Source organism: Schistocerca gregaria, chromosome 1 (assembly GCF_023897955.1).
Source record: "Schistocerca gregaria isolate iqSchGreg1 chromosome 1, iqSchGreg1.2, whole genome shotgun sequence".
Taxonomy (NCBI): domain Eukaryota; kingdom Metazoa; phylum Arthropoda; class Insecta; order Orthoptera; family Acrididae; genus Schistocerca; species Schistocerca gregaria.
In genome coordinates this window covers 576,322,129-576,350,099 of record NC_064920.1, presented here as the reverse complement: position 1 = coordinate 576,350,099, position 27,971 = coordinate 576,322,129, and the positions used below count along the sequence as shown (strand labels likewise).

At 40.8% G+C, this 27,971-nt stretch overlaps 1 protein-coding gene across 1 annotated transcript in view; it reads left to right on the top strand.

The window, feature by feature from the left end:
• The window catches only part of LOC126356631 (high-affinity choline transporter 1), a 340,577-nt gene that overhangs the window by 78,242 nt on the left and 234,364 nt on the right, over positions 1 to 27,971 (top strand). The window contains exon 2 of the mRNA XM_050007387.1: positions 6,080 to 6,322. The gene's annotated coding sequence lies outside the window, so the exon portion shown is untranslated. The remainder of the gene's footprint in view (positions 1 to 6,079; positions 6,323 to 27,971) is intronic.

Here is a 27,971-nt window from a genome sequence, read left to right as displayed (position 1 = left end):
CCAATGAAGTCCAAATACTGCAGTTGGAGCTATGATGCCTTGTCTGGCTTCTGACGGAGAGAGAACACAAGTGGTTTATGGTCTTTGAGAAAAGTAAAACGTTTTCCTCCAAGCATGTGCCTAAATACCTTGATTGAGGCATATTCCCCATAGAACTGGCGGTCGTACCAGTTTTCTCGAGAGGTGATAATTTCTTCCTAAAGAAAGCTAGAGGTTTTCAGTCATATTGCACACGTTGTAACACAGCTGCACTTGTAGTTGATGAAGTGTCCACCAGAACTGCGAGATGTGCACCAGGAAGAGGATGAATTAATAACGCAACCCCAGCAACAGCAGCTTTCACTTTTCAGCAATAGCAGCTTTCACTTTGGCCAAGTGTCTTAAGCCCAAGAAGTGGTGTTATTCTCGTATTGTAACAGGTCAGGAAACTGAAAAATACCTTCCATTCTCTCTTGAGACGGCAGGGTTCGTTGTGCGTCCATAGGGCACCCAACGAATTCGACATCCCTCGCCTCGAAAACACATTTTTGCAGGTTAATCATTAAACCATGTTCTCGTATGCAAGTGAAAAGTTACTGTACGTGTCATATTCTGCCTCGCTGGACGACATTACAAGTAGGTCATCAATGTACAAGCGACAGAACTCGAAATTCTAGTTAATGCGTGCTGGAAAGTCTTAGTTGGATTGTACAGTTCAAATAGGATGTGCAAAAATTCGTGGACTTTGGATCGCGTGCATGTACAGGTTTCACGTATGTCTTCCGATGCAACTGGTATATGATAAAATGCACGAACGAGATCTGTCATGAAGAAAAATCGTCTTATCATGAATATGCATAGCAAAGTCTTCAGTATGTTTCACGGGATAAGGTATCATTCTGGAGTTAAGATGACGGTAGTTGCCATAAGGGCCCCACCTGTTACTCTTCTTAGGGACAATATGGAGTGGGGAGCCCAGATACTGCTTGAAGAACGACAGATACTTCGTGCTAACATGAAAGAGAATTCCTGCATTTCAGCCTTTCGTTTCTCCGGATGCAGATGACGAAGCTGTGCCCTAACTGGCGAACCTTCCGAGCTGACAGTGTGATGTACTGCTGATTGTGTTACCGGTACAGGAGTAGGAAATGGACAGGAACTTCAGGGAAATGACGAACCAGGTCGTCTTATGGTGAATCACCTGCAGTCACTTCGATGACAACGTGGCTGGCATGGGGTAGGTGTCCATGGCTAGACAACTGTGTTGTAGCGTAAAGCTAGCGTCGATTTCGAAGCTCTGGGAGTTTCCATACAAATTTACGTTGAAGATTGAAATTAGACGTAAGCGGATATAGCTGGAACTCTTTATTGAAGATGAGTTCGCAGTATACTGGTAGTTGCCATTGGTGTTCGCCATGAAAGACGATGTCGGGTAGACCGATCGCCGGGTGCAAGTCTTTCGATTTGATGCCACTTCGGCTACTTGCGCGTCGATGGGGATGAATGATGATGATTAGGACAACAGAACACTCAGTCCCTGAGCAAAGAAAATCTTTGACCCAGCCGGGAATCGAACCAGGTCCGTTAGGAATGACATTCTGTCGCGCTGACCACTCAGCTACCTGGGCGGACATGAAAGACTATACGAAGGGTAAGCTGAGAGATCAGCACCTGCATCAATGAGAAATTGTAGCTTCGTACAGTTCTCCCTTAAAAGCAGTCGACGGCGGTCCGGCTTGAAATCAGTTGCCGCTGCTACTGATTCCCGGTGGCAGTTCGCTTGTCACTAGGTGGTCGACGCTGTTGAGTTGCAACTCCAAATTTTTTCTGTTACCAGAAGATATTCTCCGCGGTGGGCGATCGCCTGTTTCCGCTGGAAGAGCGTCGCCGTCACGACGTATGTGTGGCGAGCAGAATTCGCAGGGACGCGAACTGCTTAAATAGCTCAGTTATATGTGCTTCCGGTACTTCCAGAGAAATCTCTGTTTTCCCGGAGACGGCTGCGACGCCCGTCGATGGATACCTCTCTACTATGCGGTCAACAGTTTGAGAGAGATCGATGTCACCAGTGCAAACCGTATTTTGTGTGCATCTGCAGGCGAACGCGACAGGTATACATTGCGTAGAATGCCGTCAACTGTATTGCCGGTGAACGTGCGAAGACGCCGAAGTAGGTGACATGGTGTGCGATCATCGAGTAGAGCAAGCTTTCAAGTCGATTAATTTATGTTCTCGAGAAGCGCGTTACAAGCCCATACTGGATACAGGTGTATTTTACAGTGCTTGGCGGTGAAAATAGGATAGCTTGTATTTTCGTAGCTGTAGGCAACTACCACATTACTACGAGTATATTTGGTTTCGTTTGAGGTGATCTGGGCCAAGAAAAATTGGCTTTCAAGTTGGGCGAACCACAATTCTGGATTATCTGACCAGAAAGCTGAGAGTTTCATTGCAGTCGTACTTTTGCCGCTGGCAGATTCATGATTTCAGGATTCTGTATGCTTGTCGTGGTAGGCGTTGACACGAAACCTTACGTAAGATGCGTTTTACGTCCAGACGCGAAGTTCGGTTTGGCTAGTGTGCGATGCGATCGATCCACAGCGTGATTAGGGAATTCGTAGTCACTAAATGTTGTGCATAAATACAACTTACTTGTTCAATATAACATAAGCGATGGATTACAAAGCTTAATCGTAAGAGTGCAAGGAAAATCTGTATCTATCATTCCTTTGTATTTCAGAGCAACACAAAAAATTAGAGAGCTTATACTCCAAGTATAAAAAGTAACAGATAATTCAATGTCCACAATTGTATTACAGTTTTTTTCGTTACTGTCTTTTTGTTAGTTTGGTGGACAGATTTCATAAAATTAGGTTACTGTTTACTTTTGTTAACTGTTCCTGAGATCTTATTATAATACTGTGTCGTTCTGGCGCTGTACCTCGTCGTCCTGCACACCACGGGAAGTCTAAATTTAATTTTAACTTCACATTCACTGTGCATTTTTATTTAAATTTTTTATTTGCTGTGTATTTGACGTATTTCGTTTTTTCCCAACTACGGATGAAAGTGTCAGTGGTTGGGAGACTGAATAAGTTACTATTTAGTCCGGTTATATTCTGCATCTCGATTTGGTATTTTTAGTGAGTATCATGATAAGTAATTGGTTTTACTAATTTGTTTGCTTATTACTTTCCTGTTCATTGCCACGGCTCTTTGACATACAGTGACACTCGCACCTACAGAGCAAACGAACGATTGTAAAACTGCATATAGACACCATAGCGCAAGTAAAAGACGACCGAAAAGTACACAGCGATAGTTGGCAGAAAAAAAGCAGTAACTACACATTACTAGCACACGTTTTAAATAAAAGTACTCAGTGAATGTTAAGTGCTTAAGCGAAATGTGCCGCCAAACGCAGAAAATCGGACATCCTTGTGTTCACAGAACTACAAGGTAGAATTCCAGGTGGACACCTATGAAGAGACAAGATCTCAAACACAACTTGAAAATAAAAAAAATGGAAATGAAAAGAGTGAAACATTTTGTGAAGTCATTTGTCTAAACGTAAATGGAGCTTGAAATCACGTAGTTTCTAATGGGACACATGAGATCAGCAAGAACAGTGATGACGACAGCAACTCGTGAGGGCTACATTGCTTCTTGCGCCGTACTCATTCTCTCTCCTCATAGTTGGGGGTTCTCTACTGAATCATTTTTAAGATTGAAAAATTGTGAGATGTGTTTTATATCTTCGGAAATCGTGTATACAAATACGTCAACGTCAGACAATAGCAGACTATACGAACCGCATAATCCACAAGACAAATGTTATCTACTACTGTGTAAAGTTCTAACATTCTAAATTACAAAGGTAAATTTACATTCTCAGTCGGCGCCTCATTTTCTACTCATGATTCAAAGGCACATCAAATGTTTTTCTAATCTATTTTATTTCCTACTATTAGGCAAATGATTTCACAAAACAGTAGGTCGTTTTTCTCAGTTTCTTTTTAAATTTCAAGTTTTGTTCAGAGTGTATGAAGTACAATACACTTACATATCAGTTGGTATTCTGTTATTCCAATATTGTTATCTAGCACCAGCTAACGAATTGTTTAGTTAGCTGAACACCATACGAAAATATGTGGAAACATTCGGCTATCACAAACATGTCAAGACTTGGTGGGGAAAGTGTCAATGCCTGGAAATAATTTTCTCACTACCTGGACGATGTTTCTCCTTCTTGGTGCTTCTCTTACACTTCTCCGCCTTCAAAGTTGCTGGAAGTTCTTCCATGTTTACCAAGCGTCTTTGGTGGTCGGCCATCCATGCGCACCTCAGGTGATGTTTGAAACATTCTCTAGTAGAGTCACTGTAAAAACATCCTTGATAGCGAACAGTGGTGATACCAGCTTTCAGCTATGAAGCGCTAAGGGCTGCAGTAGAAGCAGTAGTGATCTATAGATCGGCGACAGTACTGAGGCATTACTATAGATATTTTTATACCATCGCTGTCAAGCGATGAATTTAGCGCTTGCATCGAAGGAATTCGTTTTGACAGTGAAATATGTCACGAATGCAAAATTCTATCGAAGAAACAGCTAGGTCACGAATAGAAAAACTTTTCGACGCCTTATGTGCACTCCTAGCGCCTTCTCTTCACGGAATTTCCCAAATTTACCGCTCGATTTAGAGACAGCCTTTTTCGCAATTAAATATCACAAAATGCAACCTTTATCTGCAAAATGGCTAAACCTTGAAGAGATGAACTGTTTGGTGCTTCGTTTAGATAGGCAGCAGCAGCTGTTCGTGAAATATTTCAGTTTTCTCCATAAATCACGAATTAAGTTTTTCTCAAATTTCCTGATTTCTTTCAAGCAACTGAATAACTTTTTGGAAAACTGAACCTCACGATAGTATATTTGATACCACATTTGTCCTTCATTTGGCTTTGAAAATACCGACAAGAATCCATAGTGTAGTTTATACACAATCATGTTTTCATTGCATTGGAAAATTTGATCCAAAAACCATAAGTAGACCCAAACACTAATTTAACTTTACTAAACTCGCGCTCTAAAAAGTTGTTTCTTACAGTAATTGTGCCAAGGCACACCACATTTGTGTGGACTGTGTTAAGACAGACTATTTTCGTATGCTCTACATTTGACTGGATCAGATTTGACGAAAACGTATTTTTGATACATTGATGTACTCGTACACTGTTTTTCTCCTGTGGGGATTGTTGCAATGACCGAAACTGGAAAAATATGAACATACACTTTTACAGCTGATGGTACAGACATGATGTTTTTTAAAAGAACTTACGATGAGAATACTACTACAGAATCTGTATGTGCAGTAACAATAAACAAGGGTCAAGGTCAAGAGAAGGGGAAGGAGAAAAGAAGCTGGACAGAGGGATAGGAAGAAATGGACACTGCGACCGAAAAGAAGGAGGTGGATAGAGAGATGGGACTGGATGAGGTGGAGACAGAGAGGGGGGAGGTGAAGGTAGACAGAGACGGCCGGAGGGGGGGGGGGGGAAGAGTAGGAGATGGGCAAAAGAGAGGGAGGGGGAAATGCACACAGACAGGGGGGGGGGGGGGAAGGAGTTTAGGACGTATTTCCAGTTCCCATACACATTAGATACGTGCGATAATCTTTTCTTTCTTTTCCATTTAACCAGACTGAACCAGAGCAAAGCGTGACAAGGTACAGCTAGTTACTAAATAAAGCATGCGAAAATACTACAGTAAAACTTACTCAAATCGACACGTGTATAATTTTTAGATCTGCCCAAACCGTACAAATTTGGCGTAGCCCAGCGAGTTTTGTGTAATCTGGAAACGTGTCCAATTTGGAAAATTATTTTAGTCCCAGGCGACTCCCTTTTGAGCAAGTTTTACTAGTTTGCCTTACAGTTACATACAGGGACAGAATTAGAGGGACCCTTCAACTTTTCATCATGTAGTATTTGCAAAGCTCCACTGTTGCACAGCATAACAGACAAGGAAAGTTTCCTCTATACGTTACAGTCGCAATTCAATGTAGGTAGGTGAACGACACGCTACAGTGAAACTGTGGTCCACAGATCGGCGCGGCGGCGGTCTTGGATGCGGCGGCGCGGGTGCCGGCGATATGAGCTCCTGCGGGCCGGCCTTTAGGACGCGCAACAGCCCCTCGCAGAAGACCTCCCTCCGCTGGGGCGACTCCTGCAGCGCCGCGGGCGCCGCACGCCTCTGAGGCGACACTCACCAGCCACCGACCACTAGCAGTCGCGCTGCTGCCAGCCACACGGCGCCTCATCTCTTCTCTGCACCCACCACATAACAAGGTAATTACACCAGCGTGTCTTGCTGAAACCCTTTCTTAACAGAAAGGTAAATTGCTGGAACTGTAATTGTCTTCCCTTTATTTGAACAAAAATGTAATAATAATAATAATAATGGTTTTACAATAGGTTTAATGAACATATAAATATTATTATTATTACAAGAAAGACAAGACATTCAATCAAGACATTCTGATAAAGGAAAAGAGGTGATCAGCATAGTTTGTCTTCGTGGTCAGTCATTAATAGGATAATGCTAGATCATGCATTGGCAATAAAGATTTGTGTAGCTAATGCTGGCATGCGTAAAATTCGTACAACAAATTGCAATCGGAATTCGTAAATCACGAGAAAATACTGAAGGCAGGTTCTGTGACTGATTATGCAAATCGGCGTATAGGTTGCCACAATGGCGGCCGATCAGTTGCATCACCAGTAGTATGTCTAAGAGAATTCTAGCTCAAAGAGCATTTCCAAGTCAAATTTCCATAGTGCCGACCTAGAATCAAATTTATCAGGTTCCCCTCACAAAAAATCTCATTTCCTTATTTCGAAAAATTAAATTCCACATAAATACAGTGGAAACAAACTTGACAAACGAAGTCGAGCTATCTAATAAATGTAGATAATTATAGCAAAGAAAATTTTAATTGAAAAAAAATCAACATTTGCTTATATAAAAAAGCTAGATTTCCATCTCCTCATTTAAAAAGAATGAAATGTAATAAATTTTATGCTTTATAAATTAAAAAAACATCGAATGTCATATGCCTATATTAAAAAAGTCAAATTCGCATTTTTCCACTTAACAAAATTTCAAATCCAATAAATTTTATTCTTTATAAATAAGGACCAAAAAATCTCATTTGTCCATATCGAAAAAAACAAATTCTCATTTTCTGATTTAAAAAATTTCAAATCTAATAAATTTTATTCCTTATAAATCAGAGCCTCAAAATCTAAACTCTCAAAGGTACATGATAATAGTAAAAGCTTTGATAAAAAAAATAAAAAATCTATCTTCCTTCTTTATAAATACAATGGAAAAAAGTTGAGGTCTTTAAAGACTTTGAAAATTATTGCAAAGGAAAGTGTGGATTGAGTTTGAAAGATTTAGAAAATTAGTTGAAAGGAAATGGTACTCAAATGTGGCTACAGAAGATCTGTTTGAGTTTATTAAATATTTTAATAGGAAAGAAATATCAAGGAAATATAGAAGACAGAACAAAAATGTAACACTTTAAAAGAATTTTGATTGATTGCAAAAACAGAACAACTGAAGAATATTTATAAACTTCGAAAAAGCAAGGAGCTGCACATGAAGATTGCATTTTTAACTGTAAAAATCCAAAATTTATTCAAGTTTGTGTTCATAATTTAACAAATTACGATGTTCATCTGTTTATTAAGGAATTAACAGTTGATAATAAACATATTGGCACATTTCCAAACAATAAACATAAATATGTCTCTTTTTAGCAAACATGTTGAAGATGTGTTAAAATAAAGATTTTTATTCACATTTAAATTTGTGGCTTCAAGTACTGATAAATTATCTACTAGTCTGACAAAAGAACGATTTAGAGAAACAGCAAAATATTTTGAAGGTGAACAATTAGATTTAATAATTAGAAAAGGAATTTACCTATATGAATATATGGATTATGAAGAAAAATTACAAGAAACAATATTGCCTAGAAAGAATGTTTTTGTTCAGGAGTTAATAAAGATAATATTTCTAATGAAAATTATCTACAGTCAAAACTTGTTTGTAAAAAATTCAATATTAAAACTTTGGAAGAATATACAAGATCATGGGATGATTTGATGTCTTAATTTTAGCAGATATTTTCGAATCTTTTAGATATATAAATATGTTAAATCTTGTAAACTTGATCAAGGTTGGTATTTTACAGTTGCAGGATTAGCTTGGGATTCTATGTTAAAAATGACAAAAGTTGAATAAGATTTATTACAAGATTAAGATGTGATTTTATTTCTTTAGAAAACAATTCAGTCTGAATTCTCTCAAAGTATTAAAAAAGACATGCAACAGCAAATAAGAAATATATGAAAAATTTTGATCCAATAAAACAACAAATTTACTAGAATATTTAGATGTAAATAATTTATATGTTTATTCTATTACCCAGCATTTATCATTTAGAAATTTAGAGTGGATGGATGCAAAATATTTTTATGTTGAAAAAATACTTAAAATTCCTGATGATTATAAGTATGGTTATATTTTCAGAGTTGGTTTAAAATATTAAGGGAAATTATATGAATTACATAAAGATTAACCTTTAGCACCAGAAGGAGGAAATAATTTATTAACAACTCTAAATATTAACGAAACATGTGTTTTACATTTTAAAAATCTTAAGTAATATTTTATACTTGGATAAAAATTAAAGAAAATTCATAGAATATTATCATTTGAATAAAACGATTGGTCGAAGAAATATATTGAATTAGGTACAGAAATGATTAAACAGGTAACTAACATGTTTGAAAAAGATTTGTTCAAGTTAATGAATAATTTAGCACTCAGAAAACCAATTAAAAATATTAGGGGGTGGACAATATATTAAAATCATAACAGATGCAAATTATGAACATATTACTGTATTTTTAGAAAATCTAGTAGCAGTTCATATGAAGAAAATTAAAATAATGTTTATTTGGATGAGTATCATAGATATTTCGAAAATAAAATGTACAATTTTCATTACAATGTTATGTAACTTGAATATGTTGGAAATAATGATTTATGTTATATAGATACAGATTCATTTATTTATGATATAAGAACTGAAGATTTCTATACAGATATGAAGTCAATGATAACCACATTTGATACAAGTCATTATCCAATAAATAATATGGATGGACCTATGCAAGTTAATAAGAAAGTATCAATTTTGCTCATTTACTGTCAATGTAAAAACAAAACAAAAAAATTGAAACCTTCCTAACAAAGAAACTGGAATTACTATTAATATTGGTGATGGGTGGATTTATACCAACTTTTCACAACTTTATATGACGTTTGATGTTATTCATACAGATGGAACTGATTTTTCTGGATATGATGGTAAATCATACAATAAATTAATTGGTAATTATGTTCTAAAATATTTTCTTCTTCAACTCTCATTCATTTAACTTCATCTCTTTTGAGTGAATTAAAAATGGAGGGACCTATTCTTAATAATGGAAAAATTAAAACTAAAAAAATTAATTTTTTTATCCTTAAGAATTATTTGGCGAATTTTTAAGAATTGTAAAGATATTATGTTCAAAGGTAATTTAACTGATTTTTTTACTTAGAATTCTAGAAAAGATCAAGAAGATTTAATTCTTTTTTGGAATAATAATAATAATTATAGTTCAACTCTTCCAAAAGAAGGTACAATAGTTGTTAAAACTGTGGAAATTTGTGTTCCTGTTGTTCACTTCAATTAGAACAAGAAATACTTAAAAATCCAAAAAATTCCTCCTAAAAATTCCTGGGGCTGCAATGTTAACCAGTTTCATATGTATAGCTGGACATCGTCGTCTGAGGTGAATCATTTGCCCCTCAGATCCCTTTTAAGGGGACCAAAAGTAGTGTAATCACAGGAAGAGATGTCCAGAATGTATGGAGGAGGGCCAAAAACCTCACATTTGAATTTCTGCAGGAGTGCCACAACTGTGTTGGCCATGTTAGGCTTTGCATTGTCGTGCAGCAGAATGATACCATGGGTGAGATTGCCTGGTCGTTTCGATTTGATTCCTTGGCAAAGGGTGGTCAAGGTTTGTGAGTAACACTGGGTATTCATTGCTGTCCCATGTTGCAGGATGTCAATCAGAACTTGTCAATCAGAATTGTTTGCTCTCAAGGGAAACAATTCAACTCAGAGGATGATGTCCAGCTGATAGGGGGGACTGGTTAACATCGCAGCCCTGGGAATTTTATGAGAAAGCCATTCACTACCTTGTGTCACACTGGGACAAGTGTCTCAACAGCCAGGGTCAGTACTTCAAACATATAGAAACTCATTTCTGTAATTATGCCTCCAGCTCATTCCTTGTTGAATGCCCCTTATACCTTACTTTATTTTTCTTGTTTTCAAAACTAGTCAAAAGAATAATCACTTACTTAATTCTTTTTTATTCGATCATGTTATATTACAAAATATCTAAGTAAAATGGAAGAAATGAAGTTTTTCCTGAAGAACTTCTTAAAAGCTTATGATTCTTTTATAGATATTATAATAATGAGAAAATTAAATAATGATGTCAATGTAAGTCTTTACAATTTTACTCAAAATTATTCAATTGCTGTAATTAATTTGATTAGTAGAATGAAAGTTTCAACTATTCAAAAAACAACAATGAAATGATGTGTATTCTTTAATGAGAATATAAGAACTGTTACTCTTTAACTTATGATTCCCAACATAGAATGCCTACTGAAAATTTTATATTAATTCAATGAACGAAAAATTAGAATTAATTATAGATCTTTTAACTCATTGTTTTCATTTACTTTTGAAATATTTTCAGAAAGGAGATTTTTTGGTGTTGGGGAAACAGAGAAATAGGATTCTTGGTCGGTATCCTGGAAATTTAACTTGGCAATGCTCTTTGAGCTAGAACTCTCTTAGACATACCACTATCACCTTAAAAAGACTTCCAGGTTGTCACGTCTGACACTCTGAAACAGAAAAATATGGGTTAGGACAAGGTAGATATAATAACCTTTTTCAAATAAGAACATTTCGAAGTTTAACCCATATATTATCATAAAAGATACAAACCATCTGGAACACTGTGGTAGGTGAGAAGTAGAGCATTTTATGCTTTCCGTCTGGTCAGCTGAGAATGGCCCCGTATTGCTGGGGTTTTGTCTAATATTGTTTCATTCGCCTGAAAAATTAGATGACATTCGAAGCTACACTTTCTTTGCTCGGGTCTTTTTACGTCTTAACTGCAACTGCTCACATCATTGCAGGTGACAGCCAGTGCTGTCCAAGTTAAATGTCCCGCTAAAGTTGTTGTCACCCATTATCGCTCAGTCTATGTGCATGTAATGAAGCACAAAACGTATCCTTATGATCGTATTTGACTGTACTGGACACGGCTTGGCTTCCGCTTCACGTGAAACTATATCCAATGAGATTCAAGCAAACGCGGAAGAATACATGTTGTAATGTTTACATCAGGTTTATTATTATGCCGAAAAGAATACAAGTCCGCCGTACTGATATGAGTAATCCAGCGAGAGTCAAGTACCAGACATAGTCCAAACATACAGTACACACTGTCAACAAGTGGGCAGCCTGGGCGTATCGCACACCGGCAGGAACAGTGAGACAACTGAAAAAAGAAATACTTCGGAAAATTATATTGAAACAGTATCAGTTTTCGTTACATTTCAAGTAAATGTTGTTCGCAGTAAATTCCATAAAATTTTTCGTTCACGTTGGGGACTTCGCACCTATCGTTCAACGAGAAACTGAAAATGCCGTTTTTCGTAGACTGAATTCGACACTGGCTTGTTGTCGCCGTGCAGACAGATTCATCCCCCTTCGGAGACCAGGGGATCGAGTGACGTGACGTGACGGAGGAGAATAAATAGTTTCGGTATCTGAGCCACTGGCTACGTTACAAAAGCTTAAGACTTTGTATATAAATTGCTTTGCAACGCGCACGAAACTTGGAACCTAATTTTTGATGACAAGTCGACAGTAAATCAGATTTATTTTTAAAATTTTGTTTTGCCTGGCCAGTGACGGTTCACACCCATTTTTAGCAGAACACTACAGAAGACAGACAGACAGACACACACACACACACACACACACACACACACACACACACACACACACACACACACAGTGGAACACTAAGGGAGACAAGTCACAAGTCAGAATGTGCAAATATACATATAAGTTGCTTCTGGTATGTAACTATTTTAGCATTCTGATTTCTTATCAGTAGTATGACATCGAAGCTGGGCATGTGACCCTATACTGGAATTGCATAAAAAGATTTCAAAGACAAGTCTTATTCAGCTGAACTCGACCTTTAGTCATCAAAAATGAAGTTCTGAAATGTTTAAGGCATGATTTTTCAGGTACAGACGGCTACGAAAACAACGGGAACACCAACGTCTTGGAAGTGGCTTGGCTGTCAGCGGCTTGTTGTCAGATACAGCGATACAAGCTACGGTCGTCATGCTGTCCCAATACTTGTTCTTTCATGACACGAAATGTTCCTTTCATCTCTGGAAAAGCATCATGTAATGAAAACTTGCCAGCTTGTTTAGTTTTCGTGTTTCTGCTTTAAGCGGTAGATCCGGCAATAACTTGGCTTATTAGTCAGTTCTCAGGTCGGAGGGAGGCGAGGCAATAGGTCTAATGCATTCCACTAACACCATCGGCGACAAAGACGTATTATCGTAACGACAGAATTGTTTCGGCACGTGCCACCTAGGTCTTTAGCACCAAAACTGAAGTTTGCTCAGTTAAATATGATTAAAATTACTAAAGTGGTTGAAAATAACTCAAGAATAAAAATTAAATCTCGTATCCACATGGCTGTCTGATAACTGAACCGAATGTAGTTCAAATAGCACTGTTGTGTTCATAACAAGTTTTGAGTTCACTTTTTATTTTGTGTGTTTCAGAACACAGGACGCTCGTTGGGTGGTAACACTGATTATAAATACAGATTATACTTTACGACTGTCGTCTTTTGGGAAGGAAGGGTGATGGTAGCTAAGGAGTCTGAAACGTACTTGAGACTGTCCAATCGTTCACGAATGTGTGATGCAAAACGGGGAATATCTCTCACTTCAACAAGAGCTAGTTTTGGAACATGATTTATTGATGGAAATAAATCAAGTAATTGTCGTATATTGGCTTATGAAGGTTACCTGTGTCTAAAGTGTTGACGTTATACAAGATTCGGTAGGATAACATACACAAGGAACGAAAGACAATATGCAGTGGCCAGCCTGAGAGTTAATGTGACGCAAGTAATGGCTGAAATCAATCTGTTATATGAATTGGGATATACTTTCCCGAAATCGCGTGTAACGTATTGTATAATGTCACAGAACTGTTCCCTATTTAATTGTGTTGTCATATTCCGTTAAGCATTGAAGTAAAATTCACCTACTGTTTCAATCAACCAGTCTTTTCTATCACATTCGAAAGCTATAAGAAAAAGATAAAAATGTAATACTATAGCGCATCTTCAGCCTTGTATCAATCAACGAGATACGAATTATGTGTATCAAATGCAGAAAGCCCATTTACGTTCCAATGACAACTTTCTACTGTGTAACCTGGAGCTATGGAGACAGCAATGTAGGCTATTGTCTCATGCTACTCAATTATTCAAAGTTTTCATTAGTATTTCATTATCGTACTGATGAGCTGCCCGCTTCCTCAGTGAGTTGTATTTATTTCTTTTCTTGTCGATTTTAGATGGTTTCACAATTAGTATTATTTGATGATCGGTTGAATTCACTTCATTAACTTTTATGAGTGCTCGAATCCTGCGGATTTACTGTTTATTGACCTTCCTACTATGTCAACACCACCTCCGACCAATTACTCAGGGCTGATCAGATATATGTAGTCCTCTACAACGACGACTGCACCGGCGCGCCTTCAAAAAGAAACAAGCGTAAACGTATTGTTGAGTCGATGTATGCTTTACAAGCGGCTAACAATCAAATTGGGTGCTGTGGAGTATCGTCTCAGTTGTGCGACTGGTTTCGTGATTAACTGCCGGAGGCCTCACAGTTAGTTATTGCTGTGTCGTTCGAACAATACATAGCGAGTTGGTGTCAGTGCCGTAGAGTCTTGCCATTTGAGCGAGCTTCACCAGCCCCACGGGCGCCGTTGAGGATGAAGATGTCGACTTCGCGTCGGCCAGTTGCTCAAATGGTTCAAATTGCTCTGAGCACTATGCGACTTAACTTCTGAGGTCATCAGTCGCCTAGAACTTAGAACTAATTAAACCTAACTAACCTAAGGACAGCACACACATCCATGCCCGAGTCAGGATTCGAACCTGTCATCGCAGCGGTCGCTCGGTTCCAGACTTCAGCGCCTAGAACCGCACGGCCACTAAGGCCAGCTCGGCTAATTGTCAACCGAGTACAGTCCGCCAGTGACCGGACGACAGCGGACAGAAGCCTCCTCGGAAGATAGAAGAACAGCTCTCGCCCACTTGGTTATAGATCATTGTCCAGGGCTGACTTTGACAGGGAACGTCGTTTAGTGAACTCTCAGAAGTGAAGAGACGGTTGTAAAATTGCATTCGCTATGTACTACGAAATTTACCTACGTTTATTTCCACTTAGCCATTGAGGTTTTCTTGTGTTATATTGCAAGCAGTGATGCAGACTTAGTAATTCAACAAGTCATAAAAATGGTTCAAATGCCTCTGGGCACTATGGGACTTAACATCTGAGGTCATCAGTCCCCTAGAACTACTTAAACCTAACTAACCTAAGGACATCACAACAATCCATGCCCGAGGCAGGATTCGAACCTGAGACCGTAGCGCCTAGAACCACTCGGCCACAGCGGCCGGCTAACAAGTCATAAAGATAAGTAAACATTGTAATTCATTTGTGAGGCTTTGTTACTAATTTGTTGCAGTGATGTACACCCTTCGTTCTCCTATCCTATTACCTGACCCTGGGGCATAGCTGTGTACTCGTAATAGTGGCAGGGAGAAATTGTCTTAGCGGTAGTCTGCAGCATAAGCCGTTTCACGAACTCACAAACTCGTCCTACTCTAACAGTGGCAACTCGACCCCACAGAAATAGCGACGAGGCCTTCACAAAACTGGCGACGAGACTTTACAAAAGTGGCGATGAGGGTTTACAAAATTGATAATCGTCGGGAAGACATTGAGTGAAACTGAAGTGATAGCTGGCTTTCCCCGAGGAATTTTTATAGGCCCTCTGCTTTTCCTAGTCCAAATAAACGATTTAGGACACGGTCTGAGCAGCCGTCTTAGACTGTTTGCAAATGATACTGTCATTTACAGTGTAGTACAGTCATCGGAAGATCAAAATCAATTTAAAAATGATTTGGACAGGATATCTGTGTGTTGGAAAAAGTTGCAGTTGACCATAAATAATGAAAGGTGTGATGTCATCAACGTGAATACTAAAATGAATCCATTAAATTTCGATTACACAATAAATTACACAGATCTAAAGGCGATCAGCTCAACTAACAACTTAGGAAATACGATTAACAACAACTTAAACTGAAACGATTTCATAGATAATGTTGTGGGGATGGGAAATCAGAGAACACGTTTTACTGACAGAAAATTTAGAGGATGCTACAGGTCCCCTAAAGAGACTGGCTACACTACGCTTGTCCGCGACTGATAATGGAAAGAAGACCGAAGAAGAATCAAGACTCGTTTATAGGATTTGTGGACCTGAAAAAAGCGTTCGGTAATGTCAAATGCTTCAATAAGTTCGAAACTCTCAGAAAAATAGGGGCACCCTGAAGGAAAAGACGGGTAATACACAACACATACAAAAGCCAACAGCGAACAATAAGAGTGGAAGACCATGAACGAAGATCTACATGACTACTCTGCAATTCACATTTAAGTGCTTGGCAGAGGGTTCATCGAACCACAATCATACTATCTCTCTACTATTCCACTCCCGAACAGCGAGCGGGAAAAATGAATACCTAAACCTTTCTGTTCGAGCTCTGATTTCCCTTATTTTATTTTGATGATCATTCCTACCTATGTAGGTTGGGCTCAACAAAATATTTTCGCATTCGGAAGAGAAAGTTGGTGACTGAAATTTCGTAAAAAGGTCTCGCCGCGACGAAAAAGTCTATGCTGTAATGACTTCCATCCCAACTCGTGTTTCATATCTGCCACACTCTCTCCCCTATAACGTGATAATACAAAACGAGCTGCCCTTTTTTTGCACCATTTCGATGTCCTCCGTCAATACCACCTGGTAAGGATCCCACACCGCGCAGCAATTTCTAACAGAGGACGAACGAGTGTAGTGTAAGCTATCTCTTTAGTGGACTTGTTGCATCTTCTAAGTGTCCTGCCAATGAAACGCAACCTTTGGTTCGCCTTCCCGACAATATTATCTATGTGGTCCTTCCAACTGAAGTTGTCCGTAATTTTAACACCCAGGTACTTAGTTGAATTGACAGCCTTGAGAATTGTACTATTTATCGAGTAATCGAATTCCAACGGATTTCGTTTGGAACTCATGTGGATCATCTCACACTTTTCGTTATTTAGCGTCAACTGCCACCTGACACACCATATAGCAATCTTTTCTAAATCGCTTTGCAACTGATACTGGTCTTCGGATGACCTTACTAGACGGTAAATTACAGCATCATCTGCGAACAGTCTAAGAGAACTGCTCAGATTGTCACCCAGGTCATTTATATAGATCAGGAACAGTAGAGGTCCCAGGGCGCTTCCCTGGGGAACACCTGATATCACTTCAGTTTTACTCGATGATTTGCCGTCTATTACTACGAACTGCGACCTTCCTGACAAGAAATCACGAATCCAGTCGCACAACTGAGACGATACCCCATAGCTCCGCAGCTTGATTAGAAGTCGCTTGTCAGGAACGGTGTCAAAAGCTTTCCGGAAATCTAGAAATACGGAATCAACTTGAGATCCCCTGTCGATAGCGGCCATTACTTCGTGCGATTAAAAGGATTAAAGGGTGTGTAAGACAGGGGTGTATTCTTTTGCCCCTAATGTCCAATCTCTACATCAAAGAAGCAATGACTGAAATAAATGCAGAAGAGAACCGAAGAATTTGGTATGTAGTGATAATAAGAAAGTTGAAAAGTAGGTGGATTGATAAGGTGAGGAATGAGGAGGTTCTCCGCAGAATCGGCGAGGAAAGGATTATGTGGAACACAGTGACAAGAAGAAGGGAGAGGATGGTAGGTCATCTGTTAAGGCAACGAGGGGTGACTTCCACGGTACTAGACGGAGATGTAGAGAGTAAAACCTGTAAGAAAACAGAGATTGGAATACATCCAGCAAATAATGAAGAACGTAGGTTGAAAGTAGTACTCTGAAATGAAGAGATTGGTACAGGACGGAATTCATGGCGGACCACAGCAAACAAGTCAGAAGGCTGTTGACTCACAAAAAAGGCGAATACGCTTTAGTGGTGACCAGTAATAGATGTGCGGATACTTTTGATCTGATAGTGCATTTTACATAATTATTATCTGCAGAAAATAATATTTACGGACAGATAAAAAAGAAGTTAAAATGATGTTGATTAATTGAAAAGAATACAATAATGTGGTTAACATAAAATTTTTGAATGAGAGGATTGCAGAAGAAGTGAAAGAACTCTATCTAATTGGCAACATGAGATGCCCGAAACAATGAACAGATCGGAAGCCTCTTTGTGAAAGCGAGGAGAACTTTCATCCATAAACGAGCGCTACTAGTGCCAAATATCGGTATGCAACTGACGAACAAAATGGGAAGTGAACATGATCGGTAATTGGGCCTCAGAATAGGGAATATCGTGCAATATTCCCGGTTCCATCATCGCTGACGGAACGATGTTATGCAGTATCTCGCTGCATGTATTTGATAGTGGACTGATAGTGAACTAAAAAATGGAAATGTGGAATGGTACTCTTAGCAAGGAGATCCCAAGTTGAATTTCCCAATAGGCACAGCTGTCTTTTTCTCGTGGTGTGAGGGAGCTGTGTCTTGATTGTGTCTGTTGAGCTTAAGTGACCATTGTTGACGTGTGTATAGAGTGGCAATATTAATCAGAGCTTCCAATGCAGCATGTACCACGAATAAAATAACTATAGGATTGGCAGAAGGCAGTGGTAGGAGTCTGTGTTTCCAGCTGGTGTTGATGCGATCGATAACCAGGAATGAGACGAAACACTCACTTCCATGCTGAATCATCGTCGTCTTCGTTTAGTAGTGAGAAGGGCCGTAGTGACGACTGCGTTGTGAGCAGCAGCGGTAGCCACTACAACGTGTACGTCAGTGTCGTAATTTTTATGATCAAAAAACAGTCTTGATCACAATTTATTTATTACGGTGACCGATTTCGACCACTACTGTGCTCATCTTCAGACCAATGAGTAAGAACCTCTTTCTGCTGGAGAATCACAGAATGAGTAGTGATTCTCCAGCAGAAGGAGGTTCTTCTTCACTCCACGTAAATCAGTTAATTAAATGTCGGTATTATTCGTTCGACGTGCTGTGCTTCCCCTTTCCTTCTTCAAATGGTTCAAATGGCTCTGAGCACTATGGAACTCAACTTCTGAGGTCATCAGTCACCTAGATCTTAGAACTACTTAAACCTAACTAACCTAAGGACATCACACACACCCATGCCCGAGGCAGGATTAGAACCTGCGACCGTAGCGGTCGCGCGGTTCCAGACTGTAGCGCCCAGAACCGCTCGGCCACCCGGCCGGCTTTCTTGTTCAACGGAAGGCTCCAAAGTTAAAAGTCAATGACACGTTAAGCTGTAATCTTTAGTTCCGTCTTTGACATGCTTTATAGCCATCTGATTCGAACGCCCATGTTGCCGCCCGCTTCGTAGGCAAACCGCCACACGTACTAGGGACAGAAAGTTGGCTAAAACCAGACGTAAACAGTAATGAAATCCTAAACTCAGATTGGAATGTATACCGCAGAGACAGGGTGGACAGTGAAGGGGGAGTGCAATAATATCGAAGGAAATTGACGGAGATCCGAAATGTGAAATGATTTGGGTGAAGGTCACGGTTAAAGCAATCTCAGACATGGTACTTGGATGTGTCTATAGGCCCCCGGGCTCAGCAGCTGTTGTGGCTGAGCACCTGAAGGATAATTTGGAAAATATTTCGAGTAGATTTCCCCACCATGTTATAGTTCTGGGTGGAGATTTTAATTTGCCGGATATAGACTGGGAGACTCAAATGTTCATAACGGGTGGCAGGGACAAAGAACCCAGTGAATTTTTTTAAAGTGCTTTATCTGAAAACTACCTTGAGCAGTTAAACAGAGAACCGGCTCGTGGCGATAACATATTAGACCTTCTGGTGACAAACAGACCCGAACTATTTGAAGCAGTTATTGCAGAACAGGGAATCAGCGATCATAAAGCGGTTACTGCATCGATGATTTCAGCCGTAAGTAGAAATACTAAAAAAAGGTAGGAAGATTTTTCCGTTTAGCAAAAGTGACGGCTCAACACAAAAGTTTTGTCTCAAGCACAGACAGTATTGAGGATCAGTGGACAAAATTCAGAACCATCGAGCAATATGTGTTAGATGAGTAAGTGCCAAGCAAGATCGTAAGAGATGGAAAAGAGCCACCGTAGTACAACAACCGAGTTAGGAAACAGCTGCGGAAGCAAAGGGAACTTCACAGCAAACATAAACATAGCCAAAGCCTTGCAGACAAACAAAAATTACGCGAAGCGAAATGTAGTGGGAGGAGGGCTGTGCGAGAGGCGTTCAGTGAATTCGAAAGTAAAGTTCTATGTACTGACTTGGCAGAAAATCATAAGAAATTTTGGTCTTATGTCAAAGCGGTAGGTGGATCAAAACAAAATGTGCAGACACTCTGTGACCAAAATGGTACTGAAACAGAGGATGACAGACTAAAAGCCGAAATACTAAATGTCTTTTTCCAAAGCTGTTTCACAGAGGAAGACTGCACTGTAGTTCCTTCTCTAGATTGCCGCATAGATGACAAAATGATAGATATCGAAATAGACGACAGATGGATAGAGAAACAATTAAAATCGCTCAAAAGAGGAAAGGCCGCTGGACCTGATGGGATACCAGTTCGATTTTACACAGAGTACGCGAAGGAACTTGCCCCCCCCCCCCCTTTCTTGCAGCGGTGTACCGTAGGTCTCTAGAAGAGCGTAGCATTCCAAAGGATTGGAAAAGGGGACAGGTCATCCCCGTTTTCAAGAAGCGACGAACAGATGTGCAGAACAATAGACCTATATCTCTAACGTCGATCAGTTGTAGAATTTTGGAACACGTATTATGTTCGAGTATAATGACTTTTCTGGAGACTAGAAATCTACTCTGTAGGAATCAGCATGGGTTTCGAAAAAGACGGTCGTGTGAAACCCAGCTCGCGCTATTCGTCCACGAGACTCAGAGGGCCATAGACACGGGTTCACAGGTAGATGCCGTTTTTCTTGATTTCCGCAAGGCGTTCGATACAGTTCCCCACAGTCGTTTAATGAACAAAGTAAGAGCATATGGACTATCAGACCAACTGTGTGATTGGATTGAGGAGTTCCTAGATAACAGAACGCAGTACGTTATTCTCAATGAAGTCTTCCGAAGTAAGAGTGATTTCAGGTATGCCGCAGGGGAGTGTCATAGGATCGTTGCTATTCACAATACACATAAATGACCTGGTGGATGACATCGGAAATTACTGACGCTTTTTGCAGATGGTGCTGTGGTCTATCGAGATGTTGTACCAATGGAAAATTGTACTGAAATGCAGGAGGATGTGCAGCGAATTGACGCATGGTGCAGGGAATGCCAATTGAATCTCAATGTAGACAAGTGTAATGTGCTGCGAATACATAGAAAGATAGGTCCCTTATCATTTAGCTACAAAATAGCAGGTCAGCAACTGGAAGCAGTTAATTCCATAAATTACCTGGGAGTACGCATTAGGAGTGATTTAAAATGGAATGATCATATAAAGTTGATCGTCGGTAAAGCAGATGCCAGACAGATTCATTGGAAGAATCCTAAGGAAATGCAATCCGAAAACAAAGGAAGTAGCTTACAGTACGCTTGTTCGCACACTGCTTGAATACTGCTCAGCAGTGTGGGATCCGTACCAGATAGGGTTGATAGAAGAGATAGAGAAGATCCAACGGAGAGCACCGCGCTTCGTTACAGGATCATTTAAAAATCGCGAAAGCGTTAGGAGATGATAGATAAATTCCAGTGGAAGACTCTGCAGGAGAGAGGCTCAGTAGCTCGATACGGGCTTTTGTTAAAGTTTTGTGAACATACCTTCACCGAAGAGTCAAGCAGTATATTGCTCCCTCCTACGTATATCTCGAGAAGAGACCATGAGGATAAAATCAGAGAGATTAGAGCCCACACAAAAGCATACCGACAATCCTTCTTTCTACTAACAATACGAGACTGGAATAGAAGGGAGAACCGATAGAGGTACTGAGGGTACCCTCCGCCACACACCGCCAGGTGGCTTGCGGAGTATGGATGTAGATGTAGATGTAGATGTAGATGTGTGAAAGGGTCTTCTGCCTACTAGGTGAGCCTAAAGTTCTGAGCCATCTGAATTCTTTATTTTTCTTTACAGACCAAGCAAGCAATATTTTCATGAAGTTGTCAGGCTATTTTCACATGTAAACTTTCGCTTATAACACAACGAAATACATATTTTTTCCTCCTATAGGATTCGCCTGTTTCTATTTAAATTCAATGTTACTCTATCACGTCTTATTAGAGCATTGTCTTGAAGAACTGATCCTCGAAATTAGCGTCAGTTCCTTTGTACGATATTTTGTCTAAATACTAACAGTTGCAAATAGCGTGCTGATACCCCTGTGCTACAGACAGAAAAAGAATGATAACTGCGTCCCTTAGAACACTCAGATAACTGTCTTTCGTAGAAACTAATCTGTAACGAAAAAGACTAGACGGATGAAGATTGAAATGATTTGTCGTAGGTGCAGGCTAGGCATTACAGTAACTGAATGCGCAATATTGTTCATCCTACGCTACAAGAATGATGTTGACACGAATAGTACTACCTACGAACTTCAGAATGTAAAGTTTCGTATACGGCCAACATTACTAGCTTTGCTTCAGAAACGGCTCGGTTGTAATTTTCTTGTCCTCTCTCCTGTTTCTCAGCTCTGTTTTGGAATGTTAATTACTATCTTATACCGTACGTTAAAAATAGTGTGAGATATTTCTACGCAGGTAATATTGGTCAAAATTAAAAGAAAAGCTGCTGTTACGGTATGGCTGGAAACCAACACCTGTCGAGATACGGTTCAATCTGTCCTCACGTTCGCATCTGAGTGTTACGTGGAAGTAGTCACTACAGACAGTGCTGCTTGTTTCTGCCGCGCATCCTTACACAACTTTCATCTCTTCTTCACAATGTATGACGCATTCTTTTAAACACTCGTGGCTCCATTCAGATGGCGCCACATGTGTTGGTCACACGCTCCTATGACGTATGCACATCGTCTATAGGTTACGCATACCCTAGTGCCTTTAAATGTCCTCATAGCTAGGAATCCAACGGACTGAGATCCGGTGAACAGGGAGGACATGATACCGGAGTTTCTTGACCAGTCCACTGCTCACGAAACGTTGCGGTGAAATACAGTCACCTGATGCATAGGAAATAGGCCGGTTGCTCGTTGAGCATAAACCACAGTCGTGGCTTTCTGAAAGGTTAACGTTCTCCGATAGAACTGGTAATTCATAGCACGTAAATCGATGATATACGGCACATGTCAATCTGTTGCGTAAAGTGTATGCCCTCAAGAGTCTGCCACCTTCAATTCTTGCCCGTACACTGATGCTGAAGTGATCCTAATTTTTATCCCCACGAATACTCGCGAATTTGAATTTGTCCACAAGTGTTCACTGTGATAATTTACTGTGCTGTTTTCTGAGATTCCTTTTTGTACCAGCAAATACTACACGTTACTTGCCACAAATAAAACGACCAGTATCACAATGGATACTGGTCTCTGTACATATAATTATAGGAACTCTTCTTCTAGTACTGACCAATACTACGTCCTAGAGAATTGCGTGACACTTTTCTTCAAACAGATCTATATTACGTTTCATGTAGCTGATATTAAGAAAAATCATTTATAAAGAAATTTTGTGCAGAATGAACAGAGAACTCTCTCCCTATTTTTCACTTTCTCTCGTTCTCTACCTGGTGGTGCTACAGGCTCGATGAAGTACCCACTGAAGATGGCACAGAAGAAACACGCAGGTATGAAACGAGTGTGAAGTTACTGTAACGCCGATAAAAAGTCTTATCTGATGCGAATTAGTTTTGAACAACTGAAAGCAAGTTACTTCCTGAATATCTAGAGAACAACATTATATCTAAAGGCTGAAGGCCTGAAAACATTACAGTAATTTGAAAGTTCCAAAATCCACCACGATACTGCAGGTTCTACTTTCAGTTATGCTGTGACAGAGGTCCATGGGAGTGACCTCTGGCGATACTTGTGTTGCCACTAGGTGACCGGACGAAGGACAGCCATCCCTTGTCTGTCAGCTGAAGGGTTATCCTGTTGGGCAGAAGGTTTCGACATAGCATTCCTCTCTCCTCCCCTCCCTCTCCGAATAGGTGTAGAATGTCTCGACATCTGTAGAAGTGGCTGGGTCCCAGCTGGTGGCCAGGGTAGGTCGTTGGGGGAGGTACTGAGGTCTCCACCTTCATCAGCATTTGTGCTGGTGTAGTGTAGAGCAACTGAGGGCGCCTCCACGGAGCTGGCTGTGGAGTGGAGCTAAGATGGCTATTGGTGTCCGAAATGGGTATTGTGGAGGTCGTTGCCACTGGAACGACGGATGATGGTAGACTAATTGAACCAGGAAGCAGACCATGGCAAGACTGCAACTGATTAATGTGCTTCCAGCACACTGTACTATCTTGATGTGTCATATTGGCCATGGCCCAGTCCATAAGATTCGAAACGACCGCAGGAAACCAATGCTGGCGGCCTTTGGTGAAGAAAAGGATCCAAATCCGATCTTGGAGAGAGAAACGGTAAAATATGGACTTTGAGAGGAAGGGTCGGTGCTCATGGGATGGATGGTAGATAATTAGAGCTGATGTGATCGGCTATGGAGTTTTTCTACTGGGACTCACTTGTCCTGGAGAGTGAAACGATAAGAATCCAGAAAGGGTATAAGGGCCTCGTCCAAAGGGTGATGGCGGTGGATTTTGGACAGCTGAATTTAAAGATAGAGACGAAACGTTTGGATAGGCCATTAGAAAAAGGGCAGAAGAGTGCAGTATGTATCAGTGCTATGCCATTTAATTCACAAAACATAAAAAAATTGCAGAAAGGAATTGAGGGCCATTATCTGAGAACATTATTTCTGGGAGCCCTACAGCTGGAAAAATTCAGGACAAAGTTTGAATGGTCTGTGCTGCAGGTGTGGTAGACATGCATAAGACATAGGAGAGCCACTAACAGTTTCTAAGGCAGTTAACCAGGAGTACCCCAGGAAGGGACTCACAAAATCCAGGTGCAATGGGGACCAAAGATCAGAACAGTTTGGCCAAGGAAAACATGTGGAGGGGTAGCCTGCTGGTTCTGGCAGGTAGAGCAGGAGGTAACCATCTGGTTGATCACCATGTTCGTGCCCTGCCAGTAGACATATTGGAGGGCCAGTCGCTTAGTGAGCAGAACGCCCCAGTGCCTGATGTGCAAGAGAAGCAAGATCCACTAGTGTAGGGCCACCAGGATCACGACCTTGGTGGGCCATTTTCACTCTGGAGCAGGAGTACGTTGATGAGGCTGAAGGACTCATTCCAGTGGTACCAGTAGTCCTGGACCTCTGGGTATCCCAACTGCTTGCAGTCTGGTGGCCAACCACAATCCACTCGACAGAGTAGCTTGAGGAGCACGGGTCCTAGAGGGTGTGCAACACGATGAACTTGGTGTCCTATGGAGGACTGACAATGGCTACCTAGGTGGCGACGTCCAGATGACATCAGATTCCAGGCAAGGTCCTAGCCTAGGGGAGATGCGAGAGGAGGTCAGCATTAGTATGTTGGGTTGCTGAACAGTACTGAATGTTATTATTATATCTTGAAATGAACAGAGCCCACCACGGAAGGCAGCATGCTACTTGGGTTGGAATACCTTCTGACACATTGAAGAGAGGGATTAAGGGCTTGTCGTCCACGAACAGTGGGAAATGGCGCTCATAGACATAGTCATAAAACATTTTTATGCCAAATTTGATTGCTATAGGTGATTCTTTTTCTCTCTGATTGCGGTTGCACTGTGGAGCAGAGCGAGTCTTAGACACAAATTCAATCAGTCGCCCCATACCATCAATCACATGTGAAAGGATCGCTCACAACCCATAGTTCTATGCATTAGTTGCTAATATTAGGAGCCTGATAGTTTTGTATGGTGTGAAGCATGTGGGGAAGAGAAGGATCTGTTTTAAGTCCTGGAAGACTTTATCTAATGCTGGGGTTCACTGGAAGCAAACGTTTTCATGTTGTGCAATGGTTCTGTAATGGCTGCCTCATGTGGAATAAATTTAAGGTGACCACTGAACTGCCCCTATGTTGAATTCAGCTGGCTGGTGTTGGTGAGGGCGGAAGTTTTTGCACTGTCTCAGTACACTGTGGTGTAAGGCATATGCCTGACGCCCTAAAAATGTGAGCCAAGTATTTCAACTGCTGAGAAACAAACAGCACTTGTCTTTATAGCATTTGAGGTTGGTCTATTGGAAAACTTTAAACACTGGATGCAGATTGTTAGCCAAGCCCTGTGTGTATTTTCCTGTGAAGAGAATGTCATACAGATAGCCTGCCATTCCTGGCACACTGTGAATTAGCTGCTCATGGTAGTGCTGTAAAATGCTCAGGGTACTGGCAACGCCAAACAGAAGTCTATTATACCGAAACAGTCCAAAAAGAGATTAATCACTAAGGAGCACCAGGAATCCTTGGGCAATGGAAGCAGCAGCTACAAATCACAGGAGTCTATCTTGGCCAATATTTTGCCACATGTGAGGTAGGTCATAATGTCCTCTACCTTAGGAATAGAATAAGCGTCTATGACAGAGTGGATATTAATGGTTGACTTTAAGTCCCTGCAGACGCGCAATGTGCCATTTGGATTTCCTACGATGACGATTGGGTTGGTCAGCTGGCAGCTGGGAATGGGAGTGATAATACTCTCACCCTGTAACCACTGTATCTCTAGCCAAATGTTTTTCTGTGCGCACGAAGGGAATGATTCTGGCTTCGAAGAACATTGGTGTTACTGATGGGAGACGAGGCATAAGCGGCTCGAAATCCTTGACAACTCAGAAGGATTGTATGAACACTGAGGACTTGGAAAATAGGTCTTTTAGGTAGTGGTTCGTGCCCAATGACTTGACGGAGATGGCAGAGTCGTTGATTTCTAAGCCAAGAGGCTTGAACACATCCAGGCCAAGGAGACTCATGGCTCCAGTAGCTTCGATGACCAAAATCCTGGATGTGAGCCCATGTAATGGTACTGAACGTGAAAAGTAAATTGGCCGTGTACTTTAATGATGATATTGCTATAACTGTGCAGTGGAGTATCGAAAGATACGGTAGTAAGATTTCCAGTGTATAACAGTCACAGAGGAAAGCATGCCTATCTGCAGCTCGATACCCACGTTGTTGAGCGGTGCTATGAGCCTCAGAGACTGGATGTAGGACACATCCAGGAACAGGTCCAATCTGTCGTCCACCCCCACTTCCCAGCGGCTCATATGGTGCAATCGACATTCAGTTTGAGCGCTACTTTGCACGCTTCAGTTATATGATCAGATTTCATACAAGTGGTAAACTTACTGAGCCGGTAGCGGCACTTGTGTCTCTGTTGACTAATAAAGCGTTGCCTGCAGGAAGGGATCTGTTGAGAGTGGTTTCTGGGTGCTGAGTCTTTGGATGCATTGTGTGAATCCGACCTGGGTGCGGCTGAGGGCAAGGCGTAGGTCGGACTGTACAAATGGTCTGATAATGGAGAGACCTGTTTCTAAGGAAGGGTCTTTTAATTTAAGGAGATTCATGCACAGTTCTTCATAGGGGGTGCGCACTAGAAATATATCCCAGACCTAGGACGCTGCATATGATGGCTTAACAAAATTCCTGAAGAAATGCAATAAAAGTGTAAGAGCTGATGAAAAACAAGGACATTTATGGCAAAGTCCAATTGTTGGTCACAGTGTCAGTGGCCACGTCTTTCAGGTATAGAGCATGAATGGAGTAGGTCCACCGCTGACAGTTACTGGAGGTGAATGCCGACGTGGACAGCATCATCATCACAGCGGGAATGCTTTCGTAATTGGTGCCTGCCCCAGGAAACTCATTCTGAGTGAACTGTTCGAGCGTAGCCCAGCCGCTGGCCTAAATACTGGCTGGGTGCCAGGGTATTAGGTACTACTTTCGGTCACAAGATCTCCAAGGAGAAAAACTCCATGGTTCCAGGACCACTGGCGACACTTGGGTTGCCACCTGGATGGCCGGGAAAAGTGCTGCCATCGTTTGTCTGTTGTCTGAAGAGCTGTCCCCTGCGAGGTCGATGCCCACATAACCCTCCTGTGTTGTTGGTTGCTGCCTGAGTAGGCGCACGTGTTTCGCAGTAAGGGAAGTAAATAAGCGGAGGGTCATTCGAAGGGTAATTCTATCAAGAATAGTTGCCGCAAATGAGTGCCACAGAAGTGTTTATATTTTGACATATATTAACCTCAAAACTTCACAGAACATGCAGGAATTTCTAGAACTTAGAACTTACAAGCTACGTTTAACACGAGGTAATGTGCAGCTGCTTCGATGAGCCTTGCTCACGTAGATGTGCTTACGACATGA